General features: G+C 43.5%; 1 protein-coding gene across 4 annotated transcripts in view; it reads left to right on the forward strand.

The window, feature by feature from the left end:
* Nucleotides 1-15,169, forward strand: part of LOC117455135 (ephrin type-A receptor 7-like) — a 179,895-nt gene that overhangs the window by 2,819 nt on the left and 161,907 nt on the right. Inside the window, exon 1 of one of the 4 annotated variants that reach the window (XM_034094520.1) lies at nt 14,965-15,043. The exons of the other annotated variants lie outside the window; for them this stretch is intronic. The gene's annotated coding sequence lies outside the window, so the exon portion shown is untranslated. Of the gene's footprint in view, nt 1-14,964; nt 15,044-15,169 lie in introns of those variants that run through there. 4 annotated transcript variants of the gene reach the window in all.

A 15,169-nucleotide genomic window follows, 5' to 3' on the forward strand; every position in this document is an offset into this window, starting at 1 on the left:
CGCAATCTAACCACTCCCCCTCCCTCCAGGCCGCTTTTTCTCATTCCCCACGCCTCAGCGCTAACACACCTTGGCATCTCATCGGGATCTCATTTACTTCCCCACTCCTCCCTCTCCCTCCATCCATCCATTCTGCAGCAAGCTGAGAAAGGGCACGGCTAGGTACAGAACAATAGAGGCAGAGTGACGGAGAGCAGCAGAGTGATGGAGAGCGGCGGAGTGATGGAGAGCGGCGGAGTGATTGAGCGAGTCTCGGCGTAACCTGTGGGATCGTCCTGTTTGTGCGGCTGTAGTTTAGTTTGATGCCTCGCCGTGTCAGAAATGCCAGGGCGACTCTTTTCTTGGCAGACATTTAGCCCATTGTTCACCTGCAGCATTATTATGCCTCTCTGCCCCGAGAAACCTCTAATGTCATGTGTAATGTACTGCTGACCTTTTCCACCATGATGCTTGAAGCGGGGCTAGTTCGGGATAAAGTCTTGAGTATTTAAGCTAAAATGCAGTTTTTCCGGCGCTGACAATGTGACCAAAAGCCGGTCCTCTCACAGCAGTGAACTGTTGCTGAAAGCCAAACACCTAATATAGTTCCACTCTAAAATAAATGTACCATTACGTTATTCTCTATCTTTATCTTAAAGGTTATAAGTGCTGTGAAGAACTGTGAAAACCTTTGTGAAAGTTTTTTGTTGTTGTTGTCGACTAGGTTCCCTTCTGATCTGAATCCAGCATATCTGATTCTGTCGCACACATTTTAGGAGTATAGAGGAAGGCTTTAATGCAGCGAAGCACAAAGGAAAAGTGATAAAGTTTGAGGTTGGTGGAAGTTATAGGCAACGTTTTTTACTTTGACGACCGACTGCAGCCTTAATTCCAACGTCCTCATTGACCCCCGTGTGTGTTTGTGGTGGCTGGAGCTTAGCATGAGCTGACAAGGAGCTCTGAGTCTTTTAACTTCTCTCCAGTAACTCTTTGTAGTCCTCTTGTCTCTGCATGTTTGTGATATGGAGTCATAAGATATTGAAAAATGAGCTACATCTTTTGGGTTCAAACTGTCTCTCCACCTCAATTTGCTCTGACCAAGAGGATTTTGCTTCCACTTGAGTCTCTCATTGAGGGTTTTTCCATCACGCGAGCTTATGCTTCCCCGCGTCCGCTCTCCTCCATGACCCTAAAATCTTCCCTCTCCGTCATGATGGAGTTTTTTCCAATCCCTCAAATGCAGCTTGGGGCGAGAGGAGGCTTCTGGATGAGCTTAGAGTGAGCACATGAGTATGCTACGCAAAGTTTGCAAGTAGCAAAGCCTTTCTACAAGTGGCATGCCTCACAATAATTTTCCGTGCGGAAGATTCTGCTCCTATGTCCTGTAAGAGGTGCATTTCTATGGAGGCTTCCACCTCGAATGTTCTCTTGATAATTACCTAACCTCTATCTATCTTAACCGCTCTGAGACCAAAACCTTTTAGGAATTTGAGGGACGATCAAGTATCTGTCCGGCATCTGAGTCGTTGCAATGTCAACAATTCCTTTCTTTCTTTTAAGGTGAGGCAAGGGATTATTATTATTTATTATTATTATTAATATGAAGATATTTTTTTTTTTTTTTTGTTGAATATACAAATTATTACCATGAATGTGGATAAATACTGTATTATAACAATACGGTATTCTGTTTTTCACATTTGTTATTTGTTATTTTTTAATCTGTTCGAAATAAAGACTGAAAGAAAGAAAGAAAGGGCAATCTGTGGATTGAAAAATGACAAATATTCGTTATTCCTCTACTTCCATTGATAAGCCATCTATTTTAACAACCTGCTACATCGAGCTCGGTCTTTATATCTCTATTTACTGTTAAATTGAGCGCAACCTAATTAAGTCACTATTCATTATCAAACCCCTCATATATCATATGCTTACTGAATCAGTACTACTGAAAAGTAGCACTCAGCAGTCATCTGAATGACTGCTATTGGGTTTACCAGCCATTGCCAGCCTGGCAGAGCAGTGGAGCTCCACCCTCCCAGGCATCAATTGGGACTAATTGTGTGAGATTGATGCCGGCTTATTTCTGCTCTGTTGCCGCTGCATCGGTCCATCTTTGGCCGCCGTAGACAGCCTTGGACCTGCGTGCGTGTCGGATCAGATGACTGTGACCTCAGCATCTATGAAAGGTCAGAGTGATTTCCGAAGATGGCAGGCATAGCGCCGCGACATTCTCTCCTTGAGCCCTCAGGGAATCGTTTCAAGACGGGGGCGAAGATGGGAGGAAGGGTAGAGGCACATGTTCGGTGAAGGGTGGGAGGCAGGAGGAGTCCCATCCAAAAGATGATGCATTACACGCGGAAAATGGAAGAGGACGCGTGTTAGGTCGAAGGGTGAGGAAAGAGTGAGGTGGAATTAAAGCGAAAGCCAGGAAACGGTGGATGCCGGAGTGACAGAAATACAATTGGAAGGGAGTAAAGGCATGTGGGAGGCAGCAGGTGATGAGGGAATTGTTAGCTGCCACCACTGCTTTGTTCCGCAGCCACTTGTGTGTTATACATGTAATCAAACAGACCAAGGTTTCCCATTTTAAAAAGCAATGCAGCAGCTCATCCACATCCTTATTTACCTCCCACTCCACATTGACTGAGAATGATGGATGAATTGTGTGTGTGTATTGGATCTCAATCGGGTCACCTGATTTTCTTTTGTTCAGGGTCAGGACATTACCACAGCATCGGGGCTATTCTGCTGGATCGGCAAGAATGAGCCAATGGAAAGGGTGGGAGGGATGTTCTAGAGCGGGAGAAAGAGCCGTCTTTGTGCACATGTGGGAGGAAAGCCGGGGGTTTAGCAGGTGTTTCAGCCATATTGGACAGTGAGGACGGGGCTACGTGCAGATGCCTGTAATATATGGAGGAACTGCGGACAGGCTGCATATTTAGATATTTGTTTTATTGATGCATCTATGCTGAAGAATGTTGAGCGGCAGTCAGTGTGCATGGAAATGCTTTCATCCATGTTTCTATCCAGGTATATGGAAGACATTCTCTAACAAAGCAAAGCATCCCGACAATGTACAGCTTTGGGGGAGTGAAAACCAATTGTATTTTTGCTCTGTTAATCTTAACAAACTTGTTGTCATGGTGAATTATATTAAAATGAATGAAGGTTGTTCATTTGTGAAGGTGATAATAAAATGATTGCAGCGCCAGATTAATTTTTAATGGAAGAGGAAGCCCAGAATATAGCTTCAATTTAGTAATGGTGGGAAAGGAAATAGAATTACATTTAAAAAAAAAAGTCAAGATGTCAGATGTCAAGCAACTTGTATAAGGAGATTTCTTTTTTTTGGAAACCAAAAATAACATTATTTATCATATGATAATGGAAAATAAACTTGAGTCACTCCTCGTATATATATATATAAAAAAAAAAAATGTGATTGCCAAAATGTCCTATCTAATTATAAGCCAATGTAAACACAATTCTTGTTTCAGCTGATTATATACTACTCATGAAAACATAGCTACAGTTGTATTCCTTTCTATTAGGTATTGAGGAATTCAGACCTTACATATGAAATAAGACGGTAGACAAGAGTAAGTTTGCACGCAGTAGATTAAGGGTAGTGAAAAGAAGTCTAAAAAGCCTGTAATAAAGCATGAACCAGAGCTTCTTTTATCAAAAGAACATGTGCTTTTATGCAAGAGTCCTTAATGAATATCTCAAGGGCCTGCTCTCTAAAGCTTCTTCAAAGGTTATATGCAAAAAAAGTCAAATGAATACAACTGAAAAATATATTAAAATGTCTCTCACCACCCACACCACCAGCATCCTGAAGTAAATACTGTTTTTGTTTTGGTTTGCCAGATTCTTATGTGGATGTCGTAAACACATTATGTATTGCTTTTCTTGGGACACTAATGGATTAGATGAGTTCTCTTTGGCTTGCTTTCAGTCCTGAGGTATCGGAAGTTGATAAATGTCATTGGTGTGCATTAATGCGGAGTTGTGCTTTTAGCAGGGATTTGTGCTCCGGGTGTTTTGCATAGAGAGTAACTTACTGCATTAATGCGAGGCTCGGTGTGGGTGGGCATGTTAGGAATTGAACTGACAACTTGGCCGAGCTCAGTCAGTCTGCCCCCCTCACACTTCCAGCAATTAATTTCCTTGTTTTGTTCGAAAGTGAAAACTTTCACTCATGTTGAGTTTAAAAGATGTATGGCATTAACAATTTAAAATGTACTTTTGTTCCTTACAGGAGATACAGGCTGGATCCAACTGGAAAAATCTGATAAACCTGAAATATCCAGTACTTGTATGGCTCTGTAGGCAAGTTTGGCTCAACCTATGATTGACCAGTTTTTCTTATTTCTTTGTTTACCTAACCCAAGATCTGTTTTCACAAATGTCAAGGACTGAATGATATTTACGTGACTCCAAAGTGCACTCAAATGTGATGCTGTTTTCACCAAGCTTGCTTTAACGTCAATTTTATTTTGGATCAGTCACCGGCTTCAAGGTTTTTGTGCTGGGAAAAGACAATGTTACGTGTGTGTGTGTGGCTGCGTCCCGGCAGTGTTCTCCAGAGGTTAAATGTGTTGCCCTTTCTTTCAGATGTTGGCTGAGAGGCCATCCGCCTCAATTGGGCCTGGTTTAGGCCATCCCATCAAGCTATCATGGAGGTGACCGAGGTCCTTGAATGTACAAACAGCCAAACACACAGTTTATATGCAGTTACCCCTGCTTCTTTAAAGAATAGCGTGAATCATTCGTTTTAAAACACATTTCTGACATGCAATTATGTATATGGAGAATGTTACTGTTGTTTGGGTTGGATACCCAGATGTTGATTTTGCAAATGTATCAGAGTTGACCATTTGTGCTTTCACAACATATTTATGAATTACATTTTTTATGAATTTACATTAGTTATGTAATTATAATGACTAATATGCTACCAGCTGTACTGCAATGTAGCCTTTTAAACTGGGGAAAGGCTCTTGCAATAGTATTATATCCGATATCTAGGACGGTATATACCGTAATACATCCACAGCCTATTGTCAATTACTTTTACTTATACACTTTAGTTTTTCCTGCAAGGACAGTATCATTTCTGGTATTCAAATGTCCAAAATCAATAAGTTACTCAGTCTGTAGCAATGCTGTTTCTGGGACAAAGTCATCCATCCCATTTTGAACATTTTGGAGAGGTTGCGGCTGGGTCAATGTTGTCAAATAGTTCACATCCAGTTACGTAAGCAGTCAGAGCAGACTATCATGTTGTTGAAACCTTAGGCGCAGTCTTTGTGTACACACAAGTACATGTTTTAAAGACACACGAGAAACCACATCTTGTCATACTCTCAGATTCATGCTTTTTCTCATACCGTCCTTCCCACAGTGCAGCGTTTGACACGGTGGACCACGCCATCATGCTAAATAGACTCAGGGAGTGGGTAGGCATCTCAGGGTCTGCCCTGCGGTGGTTTGCCTCGTACCTCAGTGGGAGAAGTTTCCCTGCGGCGATGGGCCCGTTCTCATCACATAGCACTCCCCTATCGTGCGGCCTGCCCCAGGGTTCTGTTTTAGCCCCCCTTCCTTTTGTCCTGTAGGCTACATGCTCCCATTGGGCCGCTTAATTAGCCAATTTGAGGGAGTCTCGTATCACTGTTATGCAGATGATATCCAGATATATTTCTCTTTCAAACCCGTCAAAATGGAAAATGTAAACACCCTCATCACATGTCTGTCTGCAATTGAGGAGTGGATGTCAAGCAACTTCCTACAGCTCAATGCATCGAAAACGGAAGTCTTGATCTTAGCGGCTGACAGTGGTAACATAAGGGCAAACATAAAGAAGCTTGGTGTAACTTTCGATCAGTCTATGCTACTCGACAAACACATCAAACTTCTGACCTGGACCTGTTTTTTCCATCTCAGGAACATTGCCAAGCTCAGGGGGGTTCCATCCAACGCAGAAATGGAGATGGCTATCCATGCCTTTATTTCATCCCGGCTTGATTACTGTAATGCTCTGTTCTCCTGCCTCAACAAAACATCAATACACCGGTTACAACGGGTCCAAAATGCAGCAGCCAGATTGCTCACTCATTCCAAAAAAACATGCCACATCACTCTCCTCATCAGGTCCTAGTTTTTACATATAGAGCTGTCCAAGCCCCAGCCTACATTAATGACCTGATCCACCCTCACAGCACAACCCGGGCCCTGAGGTCCTCTGAGCAAGGCCTGCTTAGGGTGCCTCGAACCAGGCTTAAAACCAAGGGTGACCGTGCCTTTGAGGCGGTGGCCCCAAGGCTATGGAACAACCTCCCCCAGATAATAAAAACCTCTGCCTCAATAGAGATTTTTAAGGGGCAGTTAAAGACTCCCAGGAGGTGAGACTTTTATTGGTGTTTTATCCTATGTATTACCTGCTGTTGTTTTATGTCTTTTATTCTACATGTTATAGTTGTACTGTGAATTGTGTACTGTACTGTAAAGCACTTTGTACATCCGTGTTGAGAAGGGTGCTATATAAATAAAGTTTTACTTACACGCATGGCATACTTGGGCACCCACACACTTTTATAGCTGATGCAGTTCATTGCTCAGCCATTAGCATCCCCTCTTCATCTGCTGTGTCAGTGTCCGCCTGGCTGGCTCTGGCTGAAGCTGCCGACCTGTGAACACCGCCTCCTAATGTGCTTTTCATGTCTGCTGGTCCTCCTCTGCCAGGTTGGTCCTGATGATGCATGTTAGGAGAACTTAGTGTGTGGAGAAGATGAGAAAGTAAAGATACAATAGTGTGTTGATTAAAGTTTAATGTATTTCTATACATTCAGTACTGCAATACTATGTAACATCAAATCAGGCCTTCGCATGTTCTCAGGCACAATTGCATGCACTCGCCTCTATTCTGAAACAAGACAGTCTTTCTCTGGCAGCCGCGGGACTACTTTGACAATCACTTTCTTTGAATCAAGCTGCAGCACTTGTTAACACACACATTTAAAGAAGAACAAACACTGAACACAACGCTTGCTTGCATATTGGATATCTGAAAGACAACCATTCGCTGACAAACGGCACCAAAATAAAATGCAACTAATTTAGTATTTACGGCTTCGTGTAGGACAACATTGAAAATCCGAAGCCATTGTCTTTTTAATTATATTATTACTCTTTTTCTATTTTATATACTGTCCATACCTGCCACCTAGATTACCAACAATGCAATGTGTTATGCTAGTAGCAGCAACCAATGGAGCATAGCAAGACCATTTATACAATTGTGTTGGTTCCTCACCTTGTTGTCAAGTGTTATGATTAAGCGACTCCCCGAGTACTTGAAAACACCACAGCACACGGCTCTGCTTTTCACAGGAAGCCAACTTTAGATGACTTTTAAACCAAATGATATAGTACTGATGTTGATCCTGACAGACATAATAACTACAGGCACACATGAGGGGATGTTTGTGCATTTTAAGGATTTGTGGAGATTAAGGATTCTTAAGCCTGCGATTATTCTTACAAAATGCTTTTTTTCAGTTATATGATGCAGTTTGTGTGCACAATAACAAGCTAACATCAATTTAAAGCCATAATCTTTGTGCAATTTGATGAGATAAAAGATACAATGAAATGTGTTATCAAAGGCTTAGAGTCGTACACTAACAATCAAACGGACACAAGAATGACGACACATGTCCAGCAGGTGGACAGACCCACACAGCTTGTTGTCTTGTGTCGCCTTTATCTCTGCCTTTGAATGCTCCTTCCACCTCCGCTCGGTGGTGGTAATGACCGTCATGTTGGAAATGTGTCCAGCCGGGCCTCGTAAACCATTACAGCGTGCCTAGGAAACCCCATTAATCTTTCTGAGAGGCGTTTGACCTTCCAAACTCATTAGCCACAGCCGGTGTGTAGACAGACGTGAACGCATACACAAACCGCAAAGACGCGCTCCTACCCACTTTACCCCCGGGTGAAAACAACATATACAGGGATGCTCAGGCAGACTTAGCCCATTTGAGCACACACACACACACACACACACACACACACACACACGGGTGAAATGTGAACGCAGCAGCTGCCAATATCGCCTTTACCAGCTTGCCATCCCTCTCTCTCTCTACCTCAGTTGTCTCTCTCCTGTCCTCTCCATCCCCTTTTGCTTCCTTACCGTGTGGGTACGGTCAGTGACCTGGAAAATTGCCCGACCTTTTTAATACGCAGCTTCCTCGGTGATGAATAAATACATAAATCGTGCGGCTCCGGCTCAGTCACTTTTATGATACCCCTCCCTACCCCTATTCTTCCCTCGTGTGCACCTCATCACACACCGTCATCTGCACCCACTCAATATAGACACAGTGCAGGAAAGCAGGGGTGTGTTGAAGTGATAGCCCCCTGTGCAGAAGACTATCCATAATGAAAGGGTGTCAGCGACTGGGCTTGAGGGCGAGAGAGTGTGAACAGCGTAGATGGCAAAGGATGTAATGGGGTGAGTGGGTGAGGCAGGTTGTTCCTCTCAGTTCATCATCAGGCGAGGGCGGGAGTGATGGTTCTTTGTACATGGAGGTGGCAGAGGATGACGTTTTGCAAAAGGCAAGGTTGACATAGCAGGATGTGCCCTGCTCTAGTCAGTTTATCAAAAGTGCATGGGAGAGCCGAACAGGCTGTAATAGGCTAAGTGGTTTGGCTGGGATCAGATAAAACGTATTCAGAAAAGGAGAAACTGATAATGTATGAACACTTATTTAAAGAGTGTGCAGAGGTGGTAAGGAAAGCAGTGAAACTGAACCTCGAATTTGGCACAAACCTGACCCGGCCAGATTCACTCAACAAAATATTTCAGCCCTAACATTGCCCGAAGCGCAAAGCCAATATATTAAAGACGGAACAACTCTCAGGTCAAATGTCCTCAGGAGATGGAGACAGAATATGTGTGGGAGGGAGAGATGAGTAGTAGTGCAGAGGCAGATCGAGAATATTTGATTAGTTGAAAAGCAGCCAGAGCATGCTTAAACCCTAAACAATTGTCCCTAAAAAGTCAAAATACTTTCTTGAGGTTTCTTGTCAGAAAACAAAAGGTGTGTTTGCATTCGTTGTTTCTCAGAAAACAGCATGTTTGTAAAAAGAAAATGAAATACATGCACTTTATCTCTCAACATATTCAAGTTCTTGTGTGTCCATATTAGCGAGACGAACACTACATGTGCCTCATGAAGCCCTTATGGCACTCCACAGGGTACTGATGTAGGCTCTTGGCTACTTGTTAATATGATGTCAATAAGTACATGTCTTCACATATGTCAGTGTGTGTTTGAAGAGTGATTGTATTCATTTACTTGTGTGCCTTGTGATTGCAATCAGTGTCATCAGTTCTGGACGGAGCAAATTCCCTGTGCTTTTCAGCTACACATCTTTCCTTCCTGTTTGCAAGCTAATCAGTGCTCCAACAAGCCATCTAGTCGGTGAAACCATGGACAACCAGCCATTTAGGCAGGTCATCTGGCAACCAAATGGCCGCTACAACAGCCAGTCAGGACGCTGCTTAATCCAGCAGTCATAATACCTATTCGGCTCATAAATAAGTTAACCAGATGCCCATTGCCATGTTGTCCTCCTCAGCTGTCGTCATCCAGCCAATCACATCGCATAGCATTTGATGAAATAATCATTTCAGCGAGCAGCCCCTGATAGTCCTGTCAACAGCGTGAGCACCAATTGTCATTACTTCCTGTGCTGTACCTCCAATAGGTTAATACTCACTGAACCCTCATCTCAGAACCTACATGATGCATAATCAGTCCCAAAGCATCAACTGTTCCCACTGGTACATCAAAGGAAAGACACGTTGTTCCTCAGGCAATATACAGATACAGCAAGTTGCCTGTATTTGCTAAGAGAATATGCAAATCAAGTTGTAGCACCAACAGCTATCAAAAGAGCACTGCACAAGCAAAAGTAAAAATAAATCTACACCAACTGTTGAGAGTACACAATCTTGTGCCTCAGCTGGAAGACTCATCCCCGTTCTGGCACCCTGAAGCATCCTCTTTAACTGGGGCATTCTCTGATTTGAGATTTGAGGATGTGAAACCCCCTGCTCTGCATGACTTGCAGGTCATGAAGTTCATGAAAACATTGTAGTCATTCAGCTAAATTATCTGGGTCACTCAATAGACCACTCGTGTTTTCTCTGGTTAGTGCAGGCAGGGGCGCCGCCAGGGATGTTGGGCCCCATGAAAATATGTCACATTGGTTATTAAACATTTTCTTCTTAATGTTCTAAAAAAAGTTGGGCGTCTATTGACGTGTTTAGGCTTGTTACAGTAAATGGAAGCTGTGGCTTACAGTTTTTATATCTGGTAGTTGATTAGATGAGAATCCTATCTGCCACATCTGATGAGAATTAACCCCCAACTATGCAGCTCTATCAGCGACTTTTTCACGTAATTGCACATCTCTCTGTCCAAGGAGAGGGATCCCTCCTCGGCTGCTCTTCCTGAGGTTTCTTTCATTTTCAATAAGGACAGAGGATATCACACTCTGCACATTTTTAAATCCGCCTTAGACATGTGATTTGTCATATTGGCTGCATAAATACATATTGACTTAATTGAATTCAATGTTAAACGTAAATCTTCTTTTCAGCTGGCTTTCTGTTTGCCTTTTTTTAACTTCCACATCCCACCTGTTATTATTGCACGCAGGCCTGCATTAATATTGTTCTGGCTATGAATACACACCACTGACACTCTGCATGAATCAATGCCTTGTTGTGCTACACACACACATTAATACCACAAGCACATACTCCATGTTGGGCTTGCATTGTAGACAGGGCATGCATTATAGGAAACATGAATGCTTGATACAAAAGATTGAAAAGCTTTTCTTTACTTCTGCAACTAGCTAGGAATTATAACTACACCGTTTTTCAGCATCCCTCCTGTATCTAAAGGCGAGCTATGCTTATTATAGCTCTGCTGAGAAGGACTGAGTGTATGGTGGCGTGTGAGTCTGTGTGCATGTGTGTTTCTTTCTTTAGCTAGAATTGGTTTGCCCTCACATTTAACACATGTTGTGTGTACTTAGTGTGTCTTAGCACTGTTTCTGTGGGTGCGTGTGCGCTGGCTACACCTTCCATGGATGAATTGATTTGAATGGGGTTACCAAGGGTTATTATCAAGGTGATAGCAATGCAGGCAATTTCCCCGTATTTTCTGTTGTGGTTGCATGTTGTTTTTGTACTTGCTGTGCAGCCTGAAACATCCAGTTGTTGCTCTTGAATTGTCATCTGAATGCATCACAGGGAAACCATTGTGTGGTGTTTGTCCTGTGAAGTTATTAAATACATGTTTTTCCTTTCCTGTTCTTTTCAGAGGGGATTATAATTGCATTAATGAATGTCTGTAGAAGCGAGTTATCTCTGAGTGAATACATATCTGTGGGGATGAAATGCTGAAGTGGTCAGACGGTCTGAATACGGGGCAGAGGTGACTTTGATACATTGTGCAGATGGGAAGGGATGCTTTTGCACAGGAAGTGGCAGAATGAAGTGCCTTACTCCCCCTCGTCCTTTTTCTCACTCACTCTTCTCTCTCAATTGCTCTTTCCATCTGTCTCGCCCTCCCTCTTTCTCTTATTCTTTTGGGTTCTCTTGCTCCGTCTAACTCGCTCACACAATTGAACTTGGCAGTCTTTTAGGGATTGAATGGCTTGAGTTAATGGCAAATTACCTGCCTCTCCGAAGTCTTGAGTGTGTATGTGTGTGTGTTTGGGGAGAAGGTGCGGTGGAGGGGGTAAAGTAATGGACTTTGCTGGAAGGTCATTTGAAGGAGCCTGCCACTAAATCACTAAATGCCACCCAAGCACTCAATGAAGCTTATTCATTGGCCAAGATTTCATGGATTTCCATCCATCCATCCATCCATCCATCTTCTCCCGCTTATCTGTGGTCTTCCTTTTCCCTGGCGACATCAACCAGCTCTGACTGGGGGATCCCAAGGCGCTCCCAGGCCAGCGAAGAGATATAATCCCTCCACCTGGTCCTAGGTCTACCCCTTGGTCTCTTCCCAGCTGGACATGCCTGGAACACCTCCCTAGGGAGGCGCCCAGGTGGCATCCTAACTAGGTGCCCGAACCATCTCAACTGGCTCCTTTCGACGCGAAGGAGGAGCGGCTCAACTCTGAGTCCCTCCCTGATGACCGAACTTCTCACCTTATCCCTAAGGGAGACACCAGCCACCCTGCGGAGAAAACCCATCTCGGCCACTTGTATCCGCGATCTCGTTCTTTCGGTCATGACCCATCCTTCATGACCAGAGGTGAGGGTAGGAACGAAAATGGCCCGGTAGACAGAGAGCTTTGCCTTCCGGCTCAGCTCCCTTTTCGTCACAACGGTGCGGTAAAGCGACTGCAGTACCGCTCCCGCTTCTCCGATTCTCCGGCCCATCTCACGCTCCATTGTTCCCTCACTCGAGAACAAGACCTTGAGATACTTGAACTCCTTCACTTGGATGTACATGTGAATGTAAATTGGTTACCTATTTGTGGAATGTAATAGTTTTCCGTGCTGAAGACAACGTCTCCAGCAAACCGACTGTAGCGCTGGCAGTCAACTCTCAGTACTGACGCCAAGACACACTTTGGGTCATTTCTCGCCGAAACCTGCAACCTCCATGCATGGGTTCTTTGTTTATTTTAATAATGCTAAGGTGTGCGCTCCCACCTTAAGAATGTTGTCTTTGTGGCTTGCCACATCAAGACTCGAGTTAATTAACTATAACTAACCAACACTTATCCAGCCATGATGATGATGTCTCCCCTCTATCCCCTCCTTTCAACTCTGCATTTCAAATAAAGGAACTCTCTGGCTCAAAAGGTATATTTTTAATCAACCACGTTAGAATCTCCTGTTTAGATCGGTTATGCAATTAAAATAACCCTAATTATAATGTATCTTACACTGATTAGCTGTGTCCACTTTCTTGTATTAAGTCCAAACGTTCTCTTATATTTTAACTTCCCCCTTCTTTTTGCCTTTACTTTTGTTCTCTTTATTTCTCACCAAGCCTGCTCTGGGACTGAGACGTTCCTCAGAAGAGGCCAGTCGAAGTTAATAGTGAATATATTAGCATGTCCTTGTACACTGAGTCCTCTTCTTTTTTTTCTCCCTTCCCCATATTGTAAGACTTATAAATACAGTGGCCTATAAAAAAGGTCACATTACATCATATGACATGTATAAATGCTCGCCGCCTCCACAGTCAAGCTAGTTTCTTATTTATTCTTACTCTTGCTTCATACATACATAAACACACAGACCCATGTGCTCAGCAGAGGGAACGCTTGCTTTTAGCCGGCTACCCCCTGAGAATGGAGGCTGATAAAAAATTCAGCTCAGTTAGTCCAAGAGTGGTGCAAAGGAAAGCCTGTTTGGTTTAGTCACTCTAGTTTCCCTACTTTCTCTGTCATTTCCTGTTTCTGATTGTCACTCCGTCTGCTGTCATTTTCTTTGTATTCTGCATTTCCTCTTATTCTATTTCCATTGTCAATCTCTCTCCATCTTCCTATTCTCCCCCTTGCTTCGTTGACACACATTTCTCGATGTCAGACATTCTGCCATGACTCAAACAGTGTTACCATTGGTCACTGGGCAGCACTGGTCAACATTTGCCCTACGCTTGGCTTGAGCTGCAAACCTTCTGCTCAGTGATACCATGTGACCGCGGCGGGCGCATGTGTTTCTGACCCGTGACTTGGAACGCTTTGAATTCATATGGTGAAGCGATGGCTTTGCAACAATTAACGGGCTGAACCAGACGGTCAGCCTTCAAACACTCTGTGGTCATAAAAGCAGATTTATGCTGCCTTGTTAAATCGTAAAATGGCTCATGATGCTTCCAGGTTTCCTTTCTCTGACATTTTTGATGTAAGGTCCAAGAATGAGCTTTTTTCTTTAAATCATGTGTGTGGACTTTAATCTTTCGTGTCCAACATGCCTCCGTAGTCACTTGTAGGCTTTAAATGGTTATCTAATAGCCTATTAATATATTTTGTATAAATAATATGTATATAAATTAGTTTGAAGTCAATTGAAATGCTGTTGAAAATCGCTATCAGACAAAGGCGGAGGGAAAAGCGGCTCCGAGAGGACAATACTGAATCTAATCTGTTTATTCAACCTCACCTCCAGTCTCCCTCCTGTCGCCTCTCATTTCAAACTTGACAAACAAACAAATATACACACTTGTGCATAAACACACCAACACACACGGCCGTGCACTTTATGAAAGAAACAGAGGTCCTTTGCTTATCTCCCAGGTGAAATCTGGGAAAATGGAAGTGTTGCATTTGCATTTTAATTTGCCCTCAATCAGGCATTGTGTTTGGCGCCGCAGCGAAATTGCCTTGTGTTTGCTCCTCGTCTCTATTTATATGGGCTCTATGAGAGAGGGGCCCTACAATAAATCTGCCTGCTATCAGAGAGTATGGAGATGAGGCTCTCTTTTTTTCTTATTATTTTCTGCTCTTGTCACTCATTTTCTGATGTCTGTCCTCGATCAACTAACTTTGTTTTTTAATCACCTCAGTCTTTCAAACTGTTTCTTGACAAAATTCCCATACACATAATTGTTTACATTTGTTTTCCCTTCGTGCATCACTCTCTCTACCTTTCTCCTTTCACCCCGCCCCCACCTGTTCCCTCATCGCAGGCAGAGTGGATGCACAGATTTCATTAGCGATGCCATGTCGGCTCTGAAGTCCTCCAGCAGTCATGGACTCACGACCCCGCTCTGCCCTCCTCATCCCAACCCTCTGTCATCCCGCCCCCTCCCATCCCCCCTTTGATATCTCTCGCCCTCCATCCGCTCTTTCCGCTCTAGTCGTCTATAACATGGCCATAAGCTGTCTGTGGCAGATGAAGGACCGCCTTCACACGACTAACCTCTCCCTGGAGTCCAGAGCAGTGGAAGTTTAACCCAATAGTTACTGAAACTCTGTGTGAAGGGTAAGACATGTGTTCCCACAGGTAATATATAGCAATTGGATAACGTATACACACAAGTAACAATGTGGATACTGTGTTTTCAACAGTGCGAAAGAGCAACGGTTGTTAAAAGTGCTTCTGTTCAAACCCCATTACACATGTTTTAAC

The sequence above is a fragment of the Pseudochaenichthys georgianus genome, chromosome 11, assembly GCF_902827115.2.
Source record: "Pseudochaenichthys georgianus chromosome 11, fPseGeo1.2, whole genome shotgun sequence".
In the NCBI taxonomy this organism is placed as follows: domain Eukaryota; kingdom Metazoa; phylum Chordata; class Actinopteri; order Perciformes; family Channichthyidae; genus Pseudochaenichthys; species Pseudochaenichthys georgianus.